Below are 19593 nucleotides of genomic sequence, written 5' to 3' on the forward strand. Positions count from 1 at the left end.
GTTGAGGATCGAACTCACGACCTTGTGATTATGAGACTTACGCGCTGCCTGTTGCGCTACCGAGGCTGCTCGATGTGGCAAGGCAAAGAAAAAGAATATGAAGTTGCTTTGTGTATACTTGGACATACAGGATAAAAGCCTATGCCCCGGGTGAGGATCGAACTCACGACCATAAGAATATGAGACTTAAGCGCTGCCTGCTGCGCTACCGAGGCTGTTCGTTGTGCAGAATGCAAGTATAATGACTAAGAAGGTGCTTTGATTTAACTTGGATGTTCACTATAAAAGCCTCCGCGGCAGGTGAGGATCGAACTCAGACTGTATGATTATGAGAATTACGCGCTGCCTGCTGCGCTACCCAGGCTACCCGACGTGGAAGGGCGAGGATAAGGAATATGGAGTTGCTTTGTGTATACTTGGACATACAGGATAAAAGCCTATGCCCCGGGTGAGGATCGATCTCACGACCTTACGATTATGAGACTTACGCGCTTCCTGTTGCGCTACCGAGGCTGTTCGTTGTCCAGAATGCAAGTATAATGACTAAGAAGGAGCTTTGAGTTAACTTGGAAGTTCACTATAAAAGCCTTTGCCCCGGTTGAGGATCGAACTCACGACCTTAAGATTATGAGACTTACGTGCTGCTTGCTGCGCTACCGAGGCTGTTCGGGATGCAGAGTGCAAGTATAAAGAATAAGAAAGAGCTTTGTAAAAAATTGGATGTTCACGATAAATGCCTTTGCCGCAGGTAAGGATAGAACTAAGACCGTATGATTATGAGTCCTTCGCGCGCTGCCTGCTGCGTTACCAAGTCTGCACTTACCGGGCAATGTAAGGACAAAGAATACGAAGGAGTTTTGTGTAAACGTGGACATAGAAGAATAAAGCCTATGACCCGGGTGAAAATCGAACTCACGACCTTAAGATTTTTAGACTTACGCGCTGCCTGCTGCTCTACCGAGGCTGCTAATTCTGCGGAATGTAAGGAAGGAGCTGTGTGTAAACATGGACATTCATGTTGAAAGACTAAGCCTCAGGGGAGGATCGAACCCACGACCATAAGACTAAGAGGCTTACGTGCTGCCTACATAGGCTGCTAGAATGGGGGAAGGCAATTATATAGAATATGAAGTTGCTTTGTGTATACTTGGACATACAGGATAAAAGCCCATGCCCCGGGTGAGGATCGAACTCACGACCTTAATATTATGAGACTTACGCGCTGCGTGCTGCGCTACCGAGGCTGCTCGGGGTGGAGATTGCAAGTATAAAGAATAACAAGGAGCTTTGCGTAAAATTTGATGTTCATGCAAAATGCCTTTGCCGCAGGTGAGGATCGAACTAATAGCTTATGATTATGAGACTTACGCGCTGCCTGCTGCGCTACCGAGGCTGCTCGGTGTTGAAGGGCGAGGATAAGGAATATGGAGCTGCTTTGTGTATACTTGGACATACAAGATTAAAGCCTATGCCCCGGGTGAGGATCGAACTCACCACCTTAAGATTATGAGACTTACGCGCTGCCTGCTGCGCTACCGAGGCTGCTCGATAGGGCCAGGCGAAGATAAAGAATATGAAGTTGCTTTGTGTATATTTGGACATACTAGATTGAAGCCTATGCCCCGGGTGAGACTCGAAGTCACGACCTGAAGATTATGAGACTTACGCGCTGCCTGCTGCGTTACCAAATCTGCACTTACCGGGCAATGTAAGGACAAAGAATAAGAAGGTGCTTTGTGTAAACGTGGACATAGAACATTAAAGCCAATGCCCCAGCTGAGGATCGAACTCACGACCTTAGGATTATGAGACTTACGCGCTGCCTGCTGCGCTACCGAGGCTGCTCGTTGTTGAAGGGCAAGGATAAAGAATATGAAGTTGCTCTGTGTATAATTGGAAATACAAGATAAAACCTTTTGCCCCGAGTGAGGACCGATCTCACGACCTTAAGATTATGAGACCTACGCGCTGCCTACTGCGCTACGGAGGCTGCTCGATGTGGCAAGGCGAGGATAAAGAATATGAAGTTGCTTTGTGTATACTTCGACATTCAGGATAAAAGCCCATGCCCCGGGTGAGGTTCGAACTGACGACCTTAAGATTATGAGACTTACGCGCTGCCTGCTGCGCTATCGAGGCTGTTCGTTGAGCGGAATGCAAGTATAATGACTAAGAAGGAGCTTTGAGTTAACTTGGATGTTCACTATAAAAGCCTCTGCGGCAGGTGAAGTTCGAACTAAGACCGTACGATTATGAGTCTTTCGCGCTCTGCCTTCTGCGTTACCAAGTCTGCACTTACCGGGCATTGTAAGGACAAAGAATATGAAGGAGTTTTGTGTAAACGTGGACACAGAAGAATAAAGCCTATGACCCGGGTGAAAATCGAACTCACGACCTTAAGATTTTTAGACTTACGCGCTGCCTGCTGCTCTACCGAGGCTGCTCAATGGGGGAAGGCAATTATATAGAATATGAAGTTGCTTTGTGTATACTTGGACATACAAGATAAAAGCCTATGCCCCGGGTGAGGGTCGAACTCACGACCTTAAGATTATGAGACTTACGCGCTGCCTGCTGCGCTACCGAGGCTGTTCGTTGTGCAGAATGCAAGTATAATGACTAAGAAGGAGCTTTGAGTTAACTTGGATGTTCACTATAAAAGCCTCTGCGGCAGGTGAGGATCGAACTCAGACTGTATGATTATGAGACTTACGCGCTGCCTGCTGAACTACCCAGGCTGTTCGACATGGAAGGGCGAGGATAAGGATTATGGAGTTGCTTTGTGTATACTTGGACATACAAGATAAAAGGCTATGCCCCGGGTGAGGATCGAACTCACGACCTCGGGATTATGAAACTTACGCGCTGCCTGCTGCGCTACCGAGGCTGCTCAATGGGGTAAGGCAATTATATAGAATATGAAGTTGCTTTGTGTATACTTGGACATACAAGATAAAAGCCTATGCCCCGGATGAGGATCGAACTCACGACCTTAAGATTATGAGACTTACGCGCTGCCTGCTGCGCTACCGAGGCTGCTCGATGGGGTAAGGCAATTATATAGAATATGAAGTTGCTTTGTGTATACTTGGACATACAAGATAAAAGCCTATGCCCCGGGTGAGGATCGAATTCACGACCTTAAGATTATGAGACTTACGCGCTGCCTGCTGCGCTACCGAGGCTGCCCGTTGCGCAGAATGCAAGTATAATGACTAAGAAGGAGCTTTGAGTTAACTTGGATGTTCACTATAAAAGCCTCTGCGGCAGGTGAGGATCGAACTCAGACTGTATGGTTATGAGACTTACGCGCTGCCTGCTGAACTACCCTGGCTGTTCGACGTGGAAGGGCGAGGATAAGGAATATGGAGTTGCTTTGTGTATACTTGGACATACAAGATAAATGGCTATGCCCCGGGTGATATTCGAACTCACGACCTTAATATTATGAGACTTACGCGCTGCCTGCTGCGCTACCGAGGCTGCTCGACGTCGCACGGCGATTAAAAGAATATGTTGCTTTGTGTATACTTGGACATACAGGATAAAAGCCTATGCCCCGGGTGAGGACCGAAATCACGACCTTAAAATTATGAGACTTACGCACTACCTGCTTCGCTACCGAGGCTGCTCGATGGGGGAAGGCAAGCATAAAGAATAAAGATCCATGCCCCGGGTGAGGATCGAACTCACGACCTTAATATTATGTGACTTACGCGCTGCCTGCTGCGCTACCGAGGCTGTTCGGTATGCAGAGTGCAAGTATAAAGAATAAGAAAGAGCTTTGTAAAAAATAGGATGCTCACGATAAATGCCTTAGCCGCAGGTAAGGATCGAACTAAGACCGTATGATTACGAGTCTTTCGCGCGCTACCTGCTGCGTTACCAAGTCTGCACTTACCGGGCAATGTAAGGACAGAGAATACGAAGGAGTTTTGTGTAAACGTGGACATAGAAGATCAAAGCCTATGAGCCGGGTGAAAAACGGACTCACGAACTTATTATTATGAGACTTACGCGCTGCCTGCTGCGCTACCGAGGCTGTTCGTTGTGCAAAATGCAAGTATAATGACTAAGAAGGAGCTTTGAGTTAACTTGGATGTTCACTATAAAAGCCTCTGCGGCAGGTGAGGATCGAACTCAGACTGTATGATTATGAGAATTACGCGCTGCCTGCTGCGCTACCGAGGCTGTTCGTTGTGCAGAATGCAAGTATAATGACTAAGAAGGAGCTTTGAGTTAACTTGGAAGTTCACTATAAAAGCCTTTGCCCCGGTTGAGGATCGAACTCACGACCTTAAGATTATGATACCTACGTGCTGCCTGCTGCGCTACCGAGGCTGTTCGGGATGCAGATTGCAAGTATAAAGAATCAGAAAGAGCTTTGTAAACAATTGGATGTTCACGATAAATGCCTTTGCCGCAGGTAAGGATAGAAATAAGACCGTATGATTATGAGTCTTTCGCGCGCTGCCTGCTGCGTTACCAAGTCTGCACTTACCGGGCAATGTAAGGACAAAGAATAAAGAGGTGCTTTGTGTAAACGTGGACATAGAAGATTAAAGCCAATGCCCCAGGTGAGGATCGAACTCACGACCTTAGGATTATGAGACTTACGCGCTGTCTGCTGCGCTACCGAGGCTGCTCGTTGTTGAGGGGCAAGGATAAAGAATATGAAGTTGCTCTGTGTATAATTGGACATACAAGATAAAATCTTTTGCCCCGAGTGCGGACCGAACTGACGACCTTAAGATTATGAGACTTACGCGCTGCCTACTGCGCTACGGAGGCTGCTCGATATGGCAAGGCGAGGATAAAGAATATGAAGTTGCTTTGTGTATACGTCGACATTCAGGATAAAAGCCCATGCCCCGGGTGAGGATCGAACTCACGACCTTAAGATTATGAGACTTACGCGCTGCCTGCTGCGCTCCCGAGGCTGTTCGTTGAGCAGAATGCAAGTATAATGACTAAGAAGGAGCTTTGAGTTAACGTGGATGTTCACTATAAATGCCTCTGCGGCAGGTGAAGTTCGAACTAAGACCGTATGATTATGAGTCTTTCGCGCGCTGCCTTCTGCGTTACCAAGTCTGCACTTACCGGGCAATGTAAGGACAAAGAATATGAAGGAGTTTTGTGTAAACGTGGACATAGAAGAATAAAGCCTATGACCCGGGTGAAAATCGAACTCCCGACCTTAAAATTATGAGACACGCGCTGCCTGCTGCACGACCGAGACTGCTCATTCTGCGGAATGTAAGGATAAAGATTAGGAAGGAGCTTTGTGTAAACTGGGACATTCATGTTGAAAGACTAAGCCTCAGGGGAGGATCGAACCCACGACCATAAGACTAAAAGACTTACGTGCTGCCTGCTGTGCTACATAGGCTGTTAGAATGGGGCGGCCAAGGATAAAGAATATAAAGCAGCTTTGTGAATAATAGACATACAAGATAAAAGAATATATCCCTGGTGAGGTTCGAAATCACGACCTTAATATTATGAGACTTACGCGCTGCCTGCTGCGCTACCGAGGCTGCTCGGTGGGTGAAGGCTATTATATAGAATATGAAGTTGCTTTGTGTATACTTGGACGTACAAGATAAAAGCCTATGCCCCGGGTGAGGATCGAACTTACGACCTTAAGGTTATGAGACTTACGCGCTGCCTGCTGCGCTACCGAGGCTGCTCGATGGGTGAAGGCAATTATATAGAATATGAAGTTGCTTTGTGTATACTTAGACATACAAGATAAAAGCCTATGCCCCGGTAGAGGATCGAACTCACGACCTTAAGATTATGAGACTTACGCGCTGCCTGCTGCGCTACCGAGGCTGCTCAATGGGGGAAGGCAATTATATAGAATATGAAGTTGCTTTGTGTATACTTGGACATGCAAGATAAAAGCCTATGCCCCGGGTGAGGATCGAACTCACGACCTTAAGATTATGAGACTTACGCGCTGCCTGCTGCGCTACCGAGGCTGTTCGTTGTGCAAAATGCAAGTATAATGACTAAGAAAGAGCTTTGAGTTAACTTGGATGTTCACTATAAAAGCCTCTGCGGAAGGTGGGGATCGAACTCAGACTGTATGATTATGAGAATTACGCGCTGCCTGCTGCGCTACCCCGGCTGCCCGACTTGGAAGGGCGAGGATAAGGAATATGGAGTTGCCTTGTGTATACTTGGACATACAAGATTAAAGCCTTTGCCCCGGGTGAGGATCGAACTCACGACCATAAGACTAAGAGGCTTACGTGCTGCCTACATAGGCTGCTAGAATGGGGGAAGGCAATTATATAGAATATGAAGTTGCTTTGTGTATACTTGGACATACAGGATAAAAGCCCATGCCCCGGGTGAGGATCGAACTCACGACCTTAATATTATGAGACTTACGCGCTGCGTGCTGCGCTACCGAGGCTGCTCGGGGTGGAGATTGCAAGTATAAAGAATAACAAGGAGCTTTGCGTAAAATTTGATGTTCATGCAAAATGCCTTTGCCGCAGGTGAGGATCGAACTAATAGCTTATGATTATGAGACTTACGCGCTGCCTGCTGCGCTACCGAGGCTGCTCGGTGTTGAAGGGCGAGGATAAGGAATATGGAGCTGCTTTGTGTATACTTGGACATACAAGATTAAAGCCTATGCCCCGGGTGAGGATCGAACTCACCACCTTAAGATTATGAGACTTACGCGCTGCCTGCTGCGCTACCGAGGCTGCTCGATAGGGCCAGGCGAAGATAAAGAATATGAAGTTGCTTTGTGTATATTTGGACATACTAGATTGAAGCCTATGCCCCGGGTGAGACTCGAAGTCACGACCTGAAGATTATGAGACTTACGCGCTGCCTGCTGCGTTACCAAATCTGCACTTACCGGGCAATGTAAGGACAAAGAATAAGAAGGTGCTTTGTGTAAACGTGGACATAGAACATTAAAGCCAATGCCCCAGCTGAGGATCGAACTCACGACCTTAGGATTATGAGACTTACGCGCTGCCTGCTGCGCTACCGAGGCTGCTCGTTGTTGAAGGGCAAGGATAAAGAATATGAAGTTGCTCTGTGTATAATTGGAAATACAAGATAAAACCTTTTGCCCCGAGTGAGGACCGATCTCACGACCTTAAGATTATGAGACCTACGCGCTGCCTACTGCGCTACGGAGGCTGCTCGATGTGGCAAGGCGAGGATAAAGAATATGAAGTTGCTTTGTGTATACTTCGACATTCAGGATAAAAGCCCATGCCCCGGGTGAGGTTCGAACTGACGACCTTAAGATTATGAGACTTACGCGCTGCCTGCTGCGCTATCGAGGCTGTTCGTTGAGCGGAATGCAAGTATAATGACTAAGAAGGAGCTTTGAGTTAACTTGGATGTTCACTATAAAAGCCTCTGCGGCAGGTGAAGTTCGAACTAAGACCGTACGATTATGAGTCTTTCGCGCTCTGCCTTCTGCGTTACCAAGTCTGCACTTACCGGGCATTGTAAGGACAAAGAATATGAAGGAGTTTTGTGTAAACGTGGACACAGAAGAATAAAGCCTATGACCCGGGTGAAAATCGAACTCACGACCTTAAGATTTTTAGACTTACGCGCTGCCTGCTGCTCTACCGAGGCTGCTCAATGGGGGAAGGCAATTATATAGAATATGAAGTTGCTTTGTGTATACTTGGACATACAAGATAAAAGCCTATGCCCCGGGTGAGGGTCGAACTCACGACCTTAAGATTATGAGACTTACGCGCTGCCTGCTGCGCTACCGAGGCTGTTCGTTGTGCAGAATGCAAGTATAATGACTAAGAAGGAGCTTTGAGTTAACTTGGATGTTCACTATAAAAGCCTCTGCGGCAGGTGAGGATCGAACTCAGACTGTATGATTATGAGACTTACGCGCTGCCTGCTGAACTACCCAGGCTGTTCGACATGGAAGGGCGAGGATAAGGATTATGGAGTTGCTTTGTGTATACTTGGACATACAAGATAAAAGGCTATGCCCCGGGTGAGGATCGAACTCACGACCTCGGGATTATGAAACTTACGCGCTGCCTGCTGCGCTACCGAGGCTGCTCAATGGGGTAAGGCAATTATATAGAATATGAAGTTGCTTTGTGTATACTTGGACATACAAGATAAAAGCCTATGCCCCGGATGAGGATCGAACTCACGACCTTAAGATTATGAGACTTACGCGCTGCCTGCTGCGCTACCGAGGCTGCTCGATGGGGTAAGGCAATTATATAGAATATGAAGTTGCTTTGTGTATACTTGGACATACAAGATAAAAGCCTATGCCCCGGGTGAGGATCGAATTCACGACCTTAAGATTATGAGACTTACGCGCTGCCTGCTGCGCTACCGAGGCTGCCCGTTGCGCAGAATGCAAGTATAATGACTAAGAAGGAGCTTTGAGTTAACTTGGATGTTCACTATAAAAGCCTCTGCGGCAGGTGAGGATCGAACTCAGACTGTATGGTTATGAGACTTACGCGCTGCCTGCTGAACTACCCTGGCTGTTCGACGTGGAAGGGCGAGGATAAGGAATATGGAGTTGCTTTGTGTATACTTGGACATACAAGATAAATGGCTATGCCCCGGGTGATATTCGAACTCACGACCTTAATATTATGAGACTTACGCGCTGCCTGCTGCGCTACCGAGGCTGCTCGACGTCGCACGGCGATTAAAAGAATATGTTGCTTTGTGTATACTTGGACATACAGGATAAAAGCCTATGCCCCGGGTGAGGACCGAAATCACGACCTTAAAATTATGAGACTTACGCACTACCTGCTTCGCTACCGAGGCTGCTCGATGGGGGAAGGCAAGCATAAAGAATAAAGATCCATGCCCCGGGTGAGGATCGAACTCACGACCTTAATATTATGTGACTTACGCGCTGCCTGCTGCGCTACCGAGGCTGTTCGGTATGCAGAGTGCAAGTATAAAGAATAAGAAAGAGCTTTGTAAAAAATAGGATGCTCACGATAAATGCCTTAGCCGCAGGTAAGGATCGAACTAAGACCGTATGATTACGAGTCTTTCGCGCGCTACCTGCTGCGTTACCAAGTCTGCACTTACCGGGCAATGTAAGGACAGAGAATACGAAGGAGTTTTGTGTAAACGTGGACATAGAAGATCAAAGCCTATGAGCCGGGTGAAAAACGGACTCACGAACTTATTATTATGAGACTTACGCGCTGCCTGCTGCGCTACCGAGGCTGTTCGTTGTGCAAAATGCAAGTATAATGACTAAGAAGGAGCTTTGAGTTAACTTGGATGTTCACTATAAAAGCCTCTGCGGCAGGTGAGGATCGAACTCAGACTGTATGATTATGAGAATTACGCGCTGCCTGCTGCGCTACCGAGGCTGTTCGTTGTGCAGAATGCAAGTATAATGACTAAGAAGGAGCTTTGAGTTAACTTGGAAGTTCACTATAAAAGCCTTTGCCCCGGTTGAGGATCGAACTCACGACCTTAAGATTATGATACCTACGTGCTGCCTGCTGCGCTACCGAGGCTGTTCGGGATGCAGATTGCAAGTATAAAGAATCAGAAAGAGCTTTGTAAACAATTGGATGTTCACGATAAATGCCTTTGCCGCAGGTAAGGATAGAAATAAGACCGTATGATTATGAGTCTTTCGCGCGCTGCCTGCTGCGTTACCAAGTCTGCACTTACCGGGCAATGTAAGGACAAAGAATAAAGAGGTGCTTTGTGTAAACGTGGACATAGAAGATTAAAGCCAATGCCCCAGGTGAGGATCGAACTCACGACCTTAGGATTATGAGACTTACGCGCTGTCTGCTGCGCTACCGAGGCTGCTCGTTGTTGAGGGGCAAGGATAAAGAATATGAAGTTGCTCTGTGTATAATTGGACATACAAGATAAAATCTTTTGCCCCGAGTGCGGACCGAACTGACGACCTTGAGATTATGAGACTTACGCGCTGCCTACTGCGCTACGGAGGCTGCTCGATATGGCAAGGCGAGGATAAAGAATATGAAGTTGCTTTGTGTATACGTCGACATTCAGGATAAAAGCCCATGCCCCGGGTGAGGATCGAACTCACGACCTTAAGATTATGAGACTTACGCGCTGCCTGCTGCGCTCCCGAGGCTGTTCGTTGAGCAGAATGCAAGTATAATGACTAAGAAGGAGCTTTGAGTTAACGTGGATGTTCACTATAAATGCCTCTGCGGCAGGTGAAGTTCGAACTAAGACCGTATGATTATGAGTCTTTCGCGCGCTGCCTTCTGCGTTACCAAGTCTGCACTTACCGGGCAATGTAAGGACAAAGAATATGAAGGAGTTTTGTGTAAACGTGGACATAGAAGAATAAAGCCTATGACCCGGGTGAAAATCGAACTCCCGACCTTAAAATTATGAGACACGCGCTGCCTGCTGCACGACCGAGACTGCTCATTCTGCGGAATGTAAGGATAAAGATTAGGAAGGAGCTTTGTGTAAACTGGGACATTCATGTTGAAAGACTAAGCCTCAGGGGAGGATCGAACCCACGACCATAAGACTAAAAGACTTACGTGCTGCCTGCTGTGCTACATAGGCTGTTAGAATGGGGCGGCCAAGGATAAAGAATATAAAGCAGCTTTGTGAATAATAGACATACAAGATAAAAGAATATATCCCTGGTGAGGTTCGAAATCACGACCTTAATATTATGAGACTTACGCGCTGCCTGCTGCGCTACCGAGGCTGCTCGGTGGGTGAAGGCTATTATATAGAATATGAAGTTGCTTTGTGTATACTTGGACGTACAAGATAAAAGCCTATGCCCCGGGTGAGGATCGAACTTACGACCTTAAGGTTATGAGACTTACGCGCTGCCTGCTGCGCTACCGAGGCTGCTCGATGGGTGAAGGCAATTATATAGAATATGAAGTTGCTTTGTGTATACTTAGACATACAAGATAAAAGCCTATGCCCCGGTAGAGGATCGAACTCACGACCTTAAGATTATGAGACTTACGCGCTGCCTGCTGCGCTACCGAGGCTGCTCAATGGGGGAAGGCAATTATATAGAATATGAAGTTGCTTTGTGTATACTTGGACATGCAAGATAAAAGCCTATGCCCCGGGTGAGGATCGAACTCACGACCTTAAGATTATGAGACTTACGCGCTGCCTGCTGCGCTACCGAGGCTGTTCGTTGTGCAAAATGCAAGTATAATGACTAAGAAAGAGCTTTGAGTTAACTTGGATGTTCACTATAAAAGCCTCTGCGGAAGGTGGGGATCGAACTCAGACTGTATGATTATGAGAATTACGCGCTGCCTGCTGCGCTACCCCGGCTGCCCGACGTGGAAGGGCGAGGATAAGGAATATGGAGTTGCCTTGTGTATACTTGGACATACAAGATTAAAGCCTTTGCCCCGGGTGAGGATCGAACTCACGACCTTGAGATTATGTGACTTACGCGCTGCCTACTGAGCTACCGAGGCTGCTCGATGTTGCTAGGCAAGGTTAAAGATTATGAAGTTGCTTTGTGTATACTTGGACATACAAGATAAAAGGCTATGCCCCGGGTGATATTCGAACTCACGACCTTAATATTATGAGACTTACGCGCTGCCTGCTGCGCTACCGAGGCTGCTCGACGTGGCAGGGCGATTAAAAGAATATGAAGTTGCTTTGTGTATACTTGGACATACAGGATAAAAGCCTATGCCCCGGGTGAGGATCGAAATCACGACCTTACGATTATGAGACTTACGAGCTTCCTGCTGCGCTACCGAGGCTGTTCATTGTACACAATGCAAGTATAATGACTAAGAAGGAGCTTTGAGTTAACTTGGAAGTTCACTATAAAAGCCTTCGCCCCGGTTGAGGATCGAACTCACGACCTTAAGATTATGATACTTACGCGCTGCCTGCTGCGCTACCGAGGCTGTTCGGGATGCAGAGTGCAAGTATAAAGAATCAGAAATAGCTTTGTAAAAAATTGGATGTTCACGATAAATGCCTTTGCCGCAGGTAAGGATAGAACTAAGACCGTATGATTATGAGTCTTTCGCGCGCTGCGTGCTGCGTTACCAAGTCTGCACTTACCGGGCAATGTAAGGACAAGGAATACGAAGGAGTCTTGTGTAAACGTGGACATAGAAGATTAAAGCCTATGAGCCGGGTGAAAATCGAACTCACGACTTATTATTATGAGACTTACGCGCTGCCTGCTGCGCTACCGAGACTGCTAATTCTGCGGAATGTAAGGAAGGAGCTGTGTGTAAACATGGACATTCATGTTGAAAGACTAAGCCTCAGGGGAGGATCGAACCCACGACCATAAGACTAAGAGGCTTGTGTGCTGCCTACATAGGCTGCTAGAATGGGGGAAGGCAATTATATAGAATATGAAGTTGCTTTGTGTATACTTGGACATACAGGATAAAAGCCCATGCCCCGGGTGAGGATCGAACTCACGACCTTAACATTATGAGAATTACGCGCTGCGTGCTGCGCTACCGAGGCTGCTCGGGGTGGAGATTGCAAGTATAAAGAATAACAAGGAGCTTTGCGCAAAATTTGATGTTCATGTAAAATGCCTTTGCCGCAGGTGAGGATCGAAATAATAGCTTATGATTATGAGACTTACGCGCTGCCTGCTGCGCTACCGAGGCTGTTCGTTGAGCAGAATGCAAGTATAATGACTAAGAAGGAGCTTTGAGTTAACTTGGATGTTCACTATAAAAGCCTCTGCGGCAGGTGAAGTTCGAACTAAGACCGTATGATTATGAGTCTTTCGCGCGCTGCCTTCTGCGTTACCAAGTCTGCACTTACCGGGCATTGTAAGGACAAAGAATATGAAGGAGTTTTGTGTAAACGTGGACATAGAGGAATAAAGCCTATGCCCCGGGTGAGGATCGAACTCACGACCTTAAGATTATGAGACTTACGCGCTGCCTGCTGCGCTACCGAGGCTGCTCGATGGGTGAAGGCAATTATATAGAATATGAAGTTGCTTTGTGTATACTTGCAAGATAAAAAGCCTATGCCCCGGGTGAGGATCGAACTCACGACCTTAAGATTTTGAGACTTACGCGCTGCCTGCTGCGCTACCGAAGTAGTATAATAGACGGGTTCGGCCGCCTCCTCCTCCTCCGGCTCTCGGGAGAGGCCTCCTCCTCAGCCAGTGGCCTCCTCCTCCTCCTCAGCCAGTGGCCTCCGAGTGGCCACCTCCTCCTCCTCCTCAGCCAGTGGCCTCCCAGTGGCCTCCTCCACCTCAGCCAGAGGCCTCTTCCAGTGCTGCCAACTTAACCTAACTAGCGCGAGATAAACAAAGCCACGTGCTTTTTGACAGACAACAACGCATCGCTAACCTCAGTACTGCCATCTTGACGGGCCTAAACCTCACTAGTGCCAACTTAACCTAACTAGCATGAGGTAAACAAACCCACGTGTTTTTTGACAGCCACGTGCTTTTTGACAGACAACAACGCATCGCTAACCTCAGTACTGCCATCTTGACGGGCCTAAACCTTAGTGGTACCAACTTAACCTCACTAGCGCGAGGTAAACAAAGCCACGTGCTTTTTGACAGCCACGTGCTTTTGACAGATTTGTAAACAAAGCCACGTGCTTTTTGACAGACAACAACGCATCGCTAACCTCAGTACTGCCATCTTGACGGGCCTAAACCTTAGTGGTACCAACTTAACCTCACTAGCGCGAGGTAAACAAAGCCACGTGTTTTTTGACAGCCACGTGCTTTTTGACAGATTTGTAAACAAAGCCACGTGCTTTTTGACAGACAACAACGCATCGCAAACCTCAGTACTGCCATCTTGACGGGAATAAACCTTAGTGGTACCAACTTAACCTCACTAGCTCGAGATAAACAAATCCACATGCTTTTTGACAGCCACGTGCTTTTTTGATAGCTGTCATCTGCCATCTTTGAGCACAGTGCTGCCCTCTTTAGCTACTTACCTTTGAAATGTGGTGGCGGATAATTTGAAAAAATGCTTTTCGACATGCAGCCATCTTTAATCCAGAGAGAACAGTGCTACCCTCTATGTGGTGGCGGCAAATTCCACGTGCTCTTGTTTGAAAACATACTCACGTGCTTTTTTTTTGACAGCTGTCATCCGCCATCTTTAATCCAGAGAGAACAGTGCTGCCCTCTATGTGGTGGCGGCAAATTCCACGTGCTCTTGTTTGAAAACATACTCACGTGCTTTTTTGACAGCTGTCATCCGCCATCTTTAATCCAGAGAGAACAGTGCTGCCCTCTATGTGGTGGCGGCAAATTGAAAAATTCCATGTAGAAACAAAGCCATGTGCTTTTTTGACAGCTGTCATCTGCCATCTTTGAGAACAGTGCTGCCCTCTATGTGGTGACGGCAAATTCCACGTAGAAACATACTCACGTGCTTTTTTGACAGCTGTCATCCGCCATCTTTGAGAACAGTGCTGCCCTCTATGTGGTGGCGGCAAATTCCACGTAGAAACAAAGCTATGTGCTTTTTTGACAGCTGTCATCCACCATCTTTAATCCGAAGAGAACAGTGCTGCCCTCTATGTGGTGACGGCAAATTCCACGTAGAAACAAAGCCATGTGCAGCTGTCATCTGCCATCTTTAATCACCGTGCTGCCCGGTGACGGCAAATTCCACGTAGAAACAAAGCCATGTGCTTTTTTGACAGCTGTCATCCGCCATCTTTAATCACCGTGCTACACTCTATGTGGTGACGACAAATTCTAAATGCTTTACAAACCCATGTGCTTTTCTGACAGAGCTGTCATCCACCATCTTTAATCACCGTGCTGCCCCGGTGGTGGCAAATTCTACGTGCTTTACAAAGCTATGTGCTTTTTTGACAAAAAAAAATTCTGCTCTCGAGATACTTACCGAACTATACTCACGAAACTGCTCATCACCTTCTTTCTTCTATGAGTAATAAACAAAAACTCTATCCTGCAAATAAGGAGCGGGAGGAAGGTGATACCTAACCTAAAATAAAAGAATATGCCAATTCTACATTATTTATTTACATCTTGTATGTACAAGTTTTATCTCGAATCATTTCACCCTAGCGTACTTCTCGATGCAATTCTTGAATGTACAAGTTTAGACTTGCCGTACCAGCGTTCCTCTCCCGAATTGTGATGTAAGACAGCGTAACGTAAGTACACACACCTCTAGCATAATGTTTATGTAAAGTAGTACTTATCAATACTACTATGCCCCCAGGCTAGCGTGTTGGTAGAATTTGGAATGACAAACCGTTTACAATCATCGCTATTAAGGGCTACCTTACTAATTAAATGAGTGTACAACTGGTGCTTCTTGCTTCTAATGACAGACATTTGCTTATGCAAAACAGGTGGATTACTTTTAATGCAATTGTTATAGTTTTCAAAACTTAGCTGATTCTGAACGACATTCTTTTTAACCCCCTTCAATCTCTTTATTTGTAATTCATTTAAGAGTTTTATGCAATATGACTTGGATTTAGTACCTACAAATGAATCGATAATATTCCCAGCACATTCATCTTTCATTTTACCTAGAACCTTTTTGTTCACTAGCGGTAGATGATATTGATTATCTGCAGGATAGTTACTCGTATCAAACCTACCCAAGTCAGGCTTTATATCATTGTAATAGTCATCAGTTTTGATTTGATAAATAAACGAATCGGTATCTGTGTAGAGCAATTGCGCATTATGCGCGTACTTCTTCATCATATAATCGTAATGGAATTCATACATGAGTGTTTTAGCCAATTCAAGTACTGTGAAGCCGACGTAGGTAGGTTTGTCATACTTAACCTTGACACGATTCATCTGTATAATAACTAAATTCTCGTGTATGATGGTGCAGCTGTGGAAATTTGGTTTACTTATTAAATAGTTAGCACCATACCTTTTCTTAATATTATCCCAGTTTGTAATCAATTTTACATCAACGCGTTTGTCAACATTCTCCATAGTCTTACCAAACACACTATTATTCATGAGCTTGTAGAAATCTTTTTCAAACTCGTTAACCGCATTCGTTCTTAAATTATTGTTCAGATCGATATATGGCTTTAGCCACGGTGACTGATTAAATTCTAGTACGCGATGAATTTTGGATAACTTCAAACCATGCTGCAAACACTGTTTTAAATTTCGGTAATGAATGATATACTTAGATTTATCGCATAAATTAGCAATGAGCATTTTCGTCGTTGATGCAATGTACGGGGACTTCATATTTTCAGGGCAGAACGGTAGGTCATTATGGGAAGTGTGTAACTCTTTCGGATACTGTAAGTCAACTTCGAGGAAATAACCTTTATCAGCTTCATCACCTAGGGCGTGTAGCTGTAAAGCATCAATTTCGCACTGCGTCAGCCAGCGGAAACCACTCACCGGTAGATGCTGACTCATCGCCCACCCATACTGATTATTAGCATCGAGGTAAACGATATACCGAGATTCCTGACTGGAATCGAAACTCGGCATGTACTTATTATTAGCACTCGAATACCGGCCGCTGCACTGACTCAGACCGCCTCGAATGGATGCTTTTATAAAGTGCACCATATCGATATCCGTTAGCAGCTCCAAATTCACACGCGTGTATTTTAACATCGCGTCCCAACTTAACCCAGGTGCAGTAAAATACTGACATGGGTCAAGGCTGTAGGTGTTCATGCAAACACAGCGAAAATTTTCAAAAACATCAGCTAACAAAAGTACATCTGTCTTTAAATATAAATCGGAGTATTCACCCAGCGTTTGAATGTGGAACTGCTCCCAGATATGTTGTGCATGTAAATAGTCATCATGACTAATATCTGCTGAATTCAGCGAGCTGTAAAAGGATTGTTTCGATGGTAAGGCACGTTCTTCGAGGCGGTCTAAGCAGTCGAGATATTCGTAACAAAAAACACCCTTACGCCGAAGTAAATTAAACTGCGCTTCTTCAGGGAAAACGCGTCGAATTTCCGTAAATTGTTCAGGCTGTAAATGACTAGAAAGTTTATCGAGGCTACTCGCCATAAAGCGAAACGAGTCAAGGAATCTCAGTTTTATAGAATGCTCAGCATCTACTTTTACAGACTTTGCAAACGCAATGTACCGCTCTTTATTCTGAGGGATTATATCTACTTTTTCATCCGAAGCTCCAAATTGTGAAATGATGAAATGAGAGTCGTAACCAGATAAGTTATGAAAAATTACAGGGATAAATTTAGGAACTCTATACTTAAGATTACAGCTATAATGAGCGGCACATCTGTAGAAACCAGTTAAATGATCATGATCAAAAACTTTAGGGTCATTTTCGGAAAATTCCCCATCACAAATGCTACACTTTGTAGCACGTTCATGATCATTTAACTGAATTTCGGTGAGTGGCTTCATAGGAATATTACTATTCAGAATACGACCGAGACGAACTGCATCACTTTCAAGTCTTTCTAAAAATACTTTAGCAGCATCATGTCCTCGATACAGCTCTAACTTGTTAAGCGTACTATCGTAACTACACTTGATGTAATACGCGAAGCTATACGGGACATGCATGTGCGTAGTATTAGTGAAAGAGTTGTCAGGATTAGGTGAGCATGTGTTGCATGGCGTGAGGATGGCTTCAAAGTCTGCATAAATCACGAACGGTACCCACATCTGCTTGTGAAAATTTGTAAATTTTAAAACATTATTACCTGTAGTAGGTATCTCTGTACGTACATGATTGCAGTCATTCTTGGAATGCTTCGTTAACTGATCTTCGGTTTTAAAATACTGCAAGCATCCATCACATAGCCACTTTTTACCATTACGTTTTGACAACTGACTGCCAACAAGTCTACTCAGATTTTTAATCCAGCAAAAGTGGCTATTCTCACTGTTTTCAATATAGAGTAAATTAACGTGAGTACTCTTCTTATGACATGTATAATACAGAGGACCTACTACAGACTTTTTCTCTACACCATACACATTGATACTAATGTTATTTAGTTCCTCAAAGCGCTTAATATCCTTTAACTGTACGGGAAATTCTATACTATCGAAATTTAGCTGCGTTGAATAGTGTGGATAGGATGATGTTCTCTTAGCTACGTCTGATTTCGCAGGATTTAAAGCCGACATCACCGCCCATGCGAAACATGCTTCGTCATTGTTTTGGATGTTTACAACAGCTTCTTTTCGCTGAATCCATGTCGGCAGCTCGATGTACGATGAACCTCGCATGGGATTGTACTTATTGATGTTAACTTCTAGATACATTATCTCAACTAAAGCCCACCCTGATTCCTTTTCCTGAAATTCCTCGCTCTTAGTTGAAATAATGTTAGAGACATCCCTAAGTACATCACCAAAATTAGTCGACTCACTTATGACAAAATTCTTCGTATTAAATGATTTAATGTCCGTTATTTCGGATTCATCCGTGCTTTTAATGTACAAGGCGAAAAGTTCAAAATTAACTTTAAATAAACTATGATTGGACAAAGATTTAGCAAGAAGCTGTTGTACATCCGGTTGAACGCAATTTAAAAAGTTTGAAGTGCTCTGAAACTTTTGACTGGTGCGAATTCGGTAACTAGCAATCCTACTTTTAAATGCTGTATTAATTTCCTCGATGTTTGCGTTACTACCACTTCTACACGCATTATTTTTATGCGCATTACTCCGTAAGTGTCCCTGAAAATGCGAAGATGGTACATCAGTGTTACAGTGCTCGCAGTGAATAGTTTGAAGTTCATTTTTCCTAGGTTTTTTACTACTAGTACTTTCTACAGCTACATCAGTAGCTGCACGCTTTTTCCCTACTACTACCTGAGGGCAAGTAGATATTTGATGTACCTCTGCTAAGTGAGCCTGGTATTGCTCTACATTAGCGAAGTACAGCCCGCAAACATCACATAAAGCAGATGTTATGCTAGGGTGTTTTGCTTTTATATGACGTGCGAGGTTATCCTGTCTTATGAACGTCGCCTTACACTGTTCGCAGGGGAACATAGTTGGGTTATAGTCGCAAGCAGATAGCTGATGATGTTTTGTTTTTACATGGCGTGCAAGGTTGTCACGTCTTGTGAACATTGCCTTACACAGCTCGCATGGGAACATAGTGTCTTCTCTTTCTTCGAATAAAGTGTTTAGGCGAACAGCGTATGCAACAAGTTCTGAAAAGAGAACAACCAATAGAGATTAGCCTAAAGTTGCGATGTTCAACCTATAGAGGTTGGACATGGCTGTGAGTTAGGCCTATAGCATGAGGATTGATGAGAACGACTAAAGTTACGATGTTCGGAAGAAACCAAGTTTCAACCTGTTGAGGACAGACATAGCTACGTGTGCGTGTTTGAAATTATACCACGTCTATAGTATGTTGATTAAAGAGAACAACTATTTATCAATAGACTAAAGTTACGATGTTCGGAAGAAACCAACTTTCAACCTGTTGAGGGCAGACATAGCTATGTACGCACCTCGTCTATAGTATGTAGATTAAAGAGAACAACTATTTATCAATAGACTAAAGTTACGGAAGAAACCAAGTTTCAGCCCGTTGAGGGCAGACATAGCTATGTACGCACCACGTCTATAGTATGTTGATTAAAGAGAACAACTAT

The 19593-nt window shown here is 45.0% G+C and overlaps 11 non-coding genes across 11 annotated transcripts; all 11 read right to left on the reverse strand.

Moving 5' to 3' along the window:
• Window positions 1-142: 142 nt before the first annotated feature.
• On the reverse strand, window positions 143-215 carry TRNAM-CAU (transfer RNA methionine (anticodon CAU)). Its single transcript has one exon. It is a non-coding gene; the product is annotated as a tRNA-Met (tRNA).
• A 1254-nt stretch (window positions 216-1469) lies between these two features.
• Window positions 1470-1542, reverse strand: TRNAM-CAU (transfer RNA methionine (anticodon CAU)). The gene has a single exon. It is a non-coding gene; the product is annotated as a tRNA-Met (tRNA).
• A 974-nt stretch (window positions 1543-2516) lies between these two features.
• On the reverse strand, window positions 2517-2589 carry TRNAM-CAU (transfer RNA methionine (anticodon CAU)). Its single transcript has one exon. It is a non-coding gene; the product is annotated as a tRNA-Met (tRNA).
• A 374-nt stretch (window positions 2590-2963) lies between these two features.
• Window positions 2964-3036, reverse strand: TRNAM-CAU (transfer RNA methionine (anticodon CAU)). Its single transcript has one exon. It is a non-coding gene; the product is annotated as a tRNA-Met (tRNA).
• Window positions 3037-5911: 2875 nt separating this feature from the next.
• TRNAM-CAU (transfer RNA methionine (anticodon CAU)) lies at window positions 5912-5984 on the reverse strand. The gene has a single exon. It is a non-coding gene; the product is annotated as a tRNA-Met (tRNA).
• Window positions 5985-6649: 665 nt separating this feature from the next.
• On the reverse strand, window positions 6650-6722 carry TRNAM-CAU (transfer RNA methionine (anticodon CAU)). Its single transcript has one exon. It is a non-coding gene; the product is annotated as a tRNA-Met (tRNA).
• A 974-nt stretch (window positions 6723-7696) lies between these two features.
• Window positions 7697-7769, reverse strand: TRNAM-CAU (transfer RNA methionine (anticodon CAU)). Its single transcript has one exon. It is a non-coding gene; the product is annotated as a tRNA-Met (tRNA).
• Window positions 7770-8143: 374 nt separating this feature from the next.
• On the reverse strand, window positions 8144-8216 carry TRNAM-CAU (transfer RNA methionine (anticodon CAU)). Its single transcript has one exon. It is a non-coding gene; the product is annotated as a tRNA-Met (tRNA).
• Window positions 8217-11091: 2875 nt separating this feature from the next.
• On the reverse strand, window positions 11092-11164 carry TRNAM-CAU (transfer RNA methionine (anticodon CAU)). The gene has a single exon. It is a non-coding gene; the product is annotated as a tRNA-Met (tRNA).
• Window positions 11165-12866: 1702 nt separating this feature from the next.
• Window positions 12867-12939, reverse strand: TRNAM-CAU (transfer RNA methionine (anticodon CAU)). Its single transcript has one exon. It is a non-coding gene; the product is annotated as a tRNA-Met (tRNA).
• A 71-nt stretch (window positions 12940-13010) lies between these two features.
• On the reverse strand, window positions 13011-13083 carry TRNAL-CAA (transfer RNA leucine (anticodon CAA)). Its single transcript has one exon. It is a non-coding gene; the product is annotated as a tRNA-Leu (tRNA).
• Window positions 13084-19593: the final 6510 nt, after the last annotated feature.

Source organism: Anabrus simplex, chromosome 3 (assembly GCF_040414725.1).
Source record: "Anabrus simplex isolate iqAnaSimp1 chromosome 3, ASM4041472v1, whole genome shotgun sequence".
Taxonomy (NCBI): Eukaryota; Metazoa; Arthropoda; class Insecta; order Orthoptera; family Tettigoniidae; genus Anabrus; species Anabrus simplex.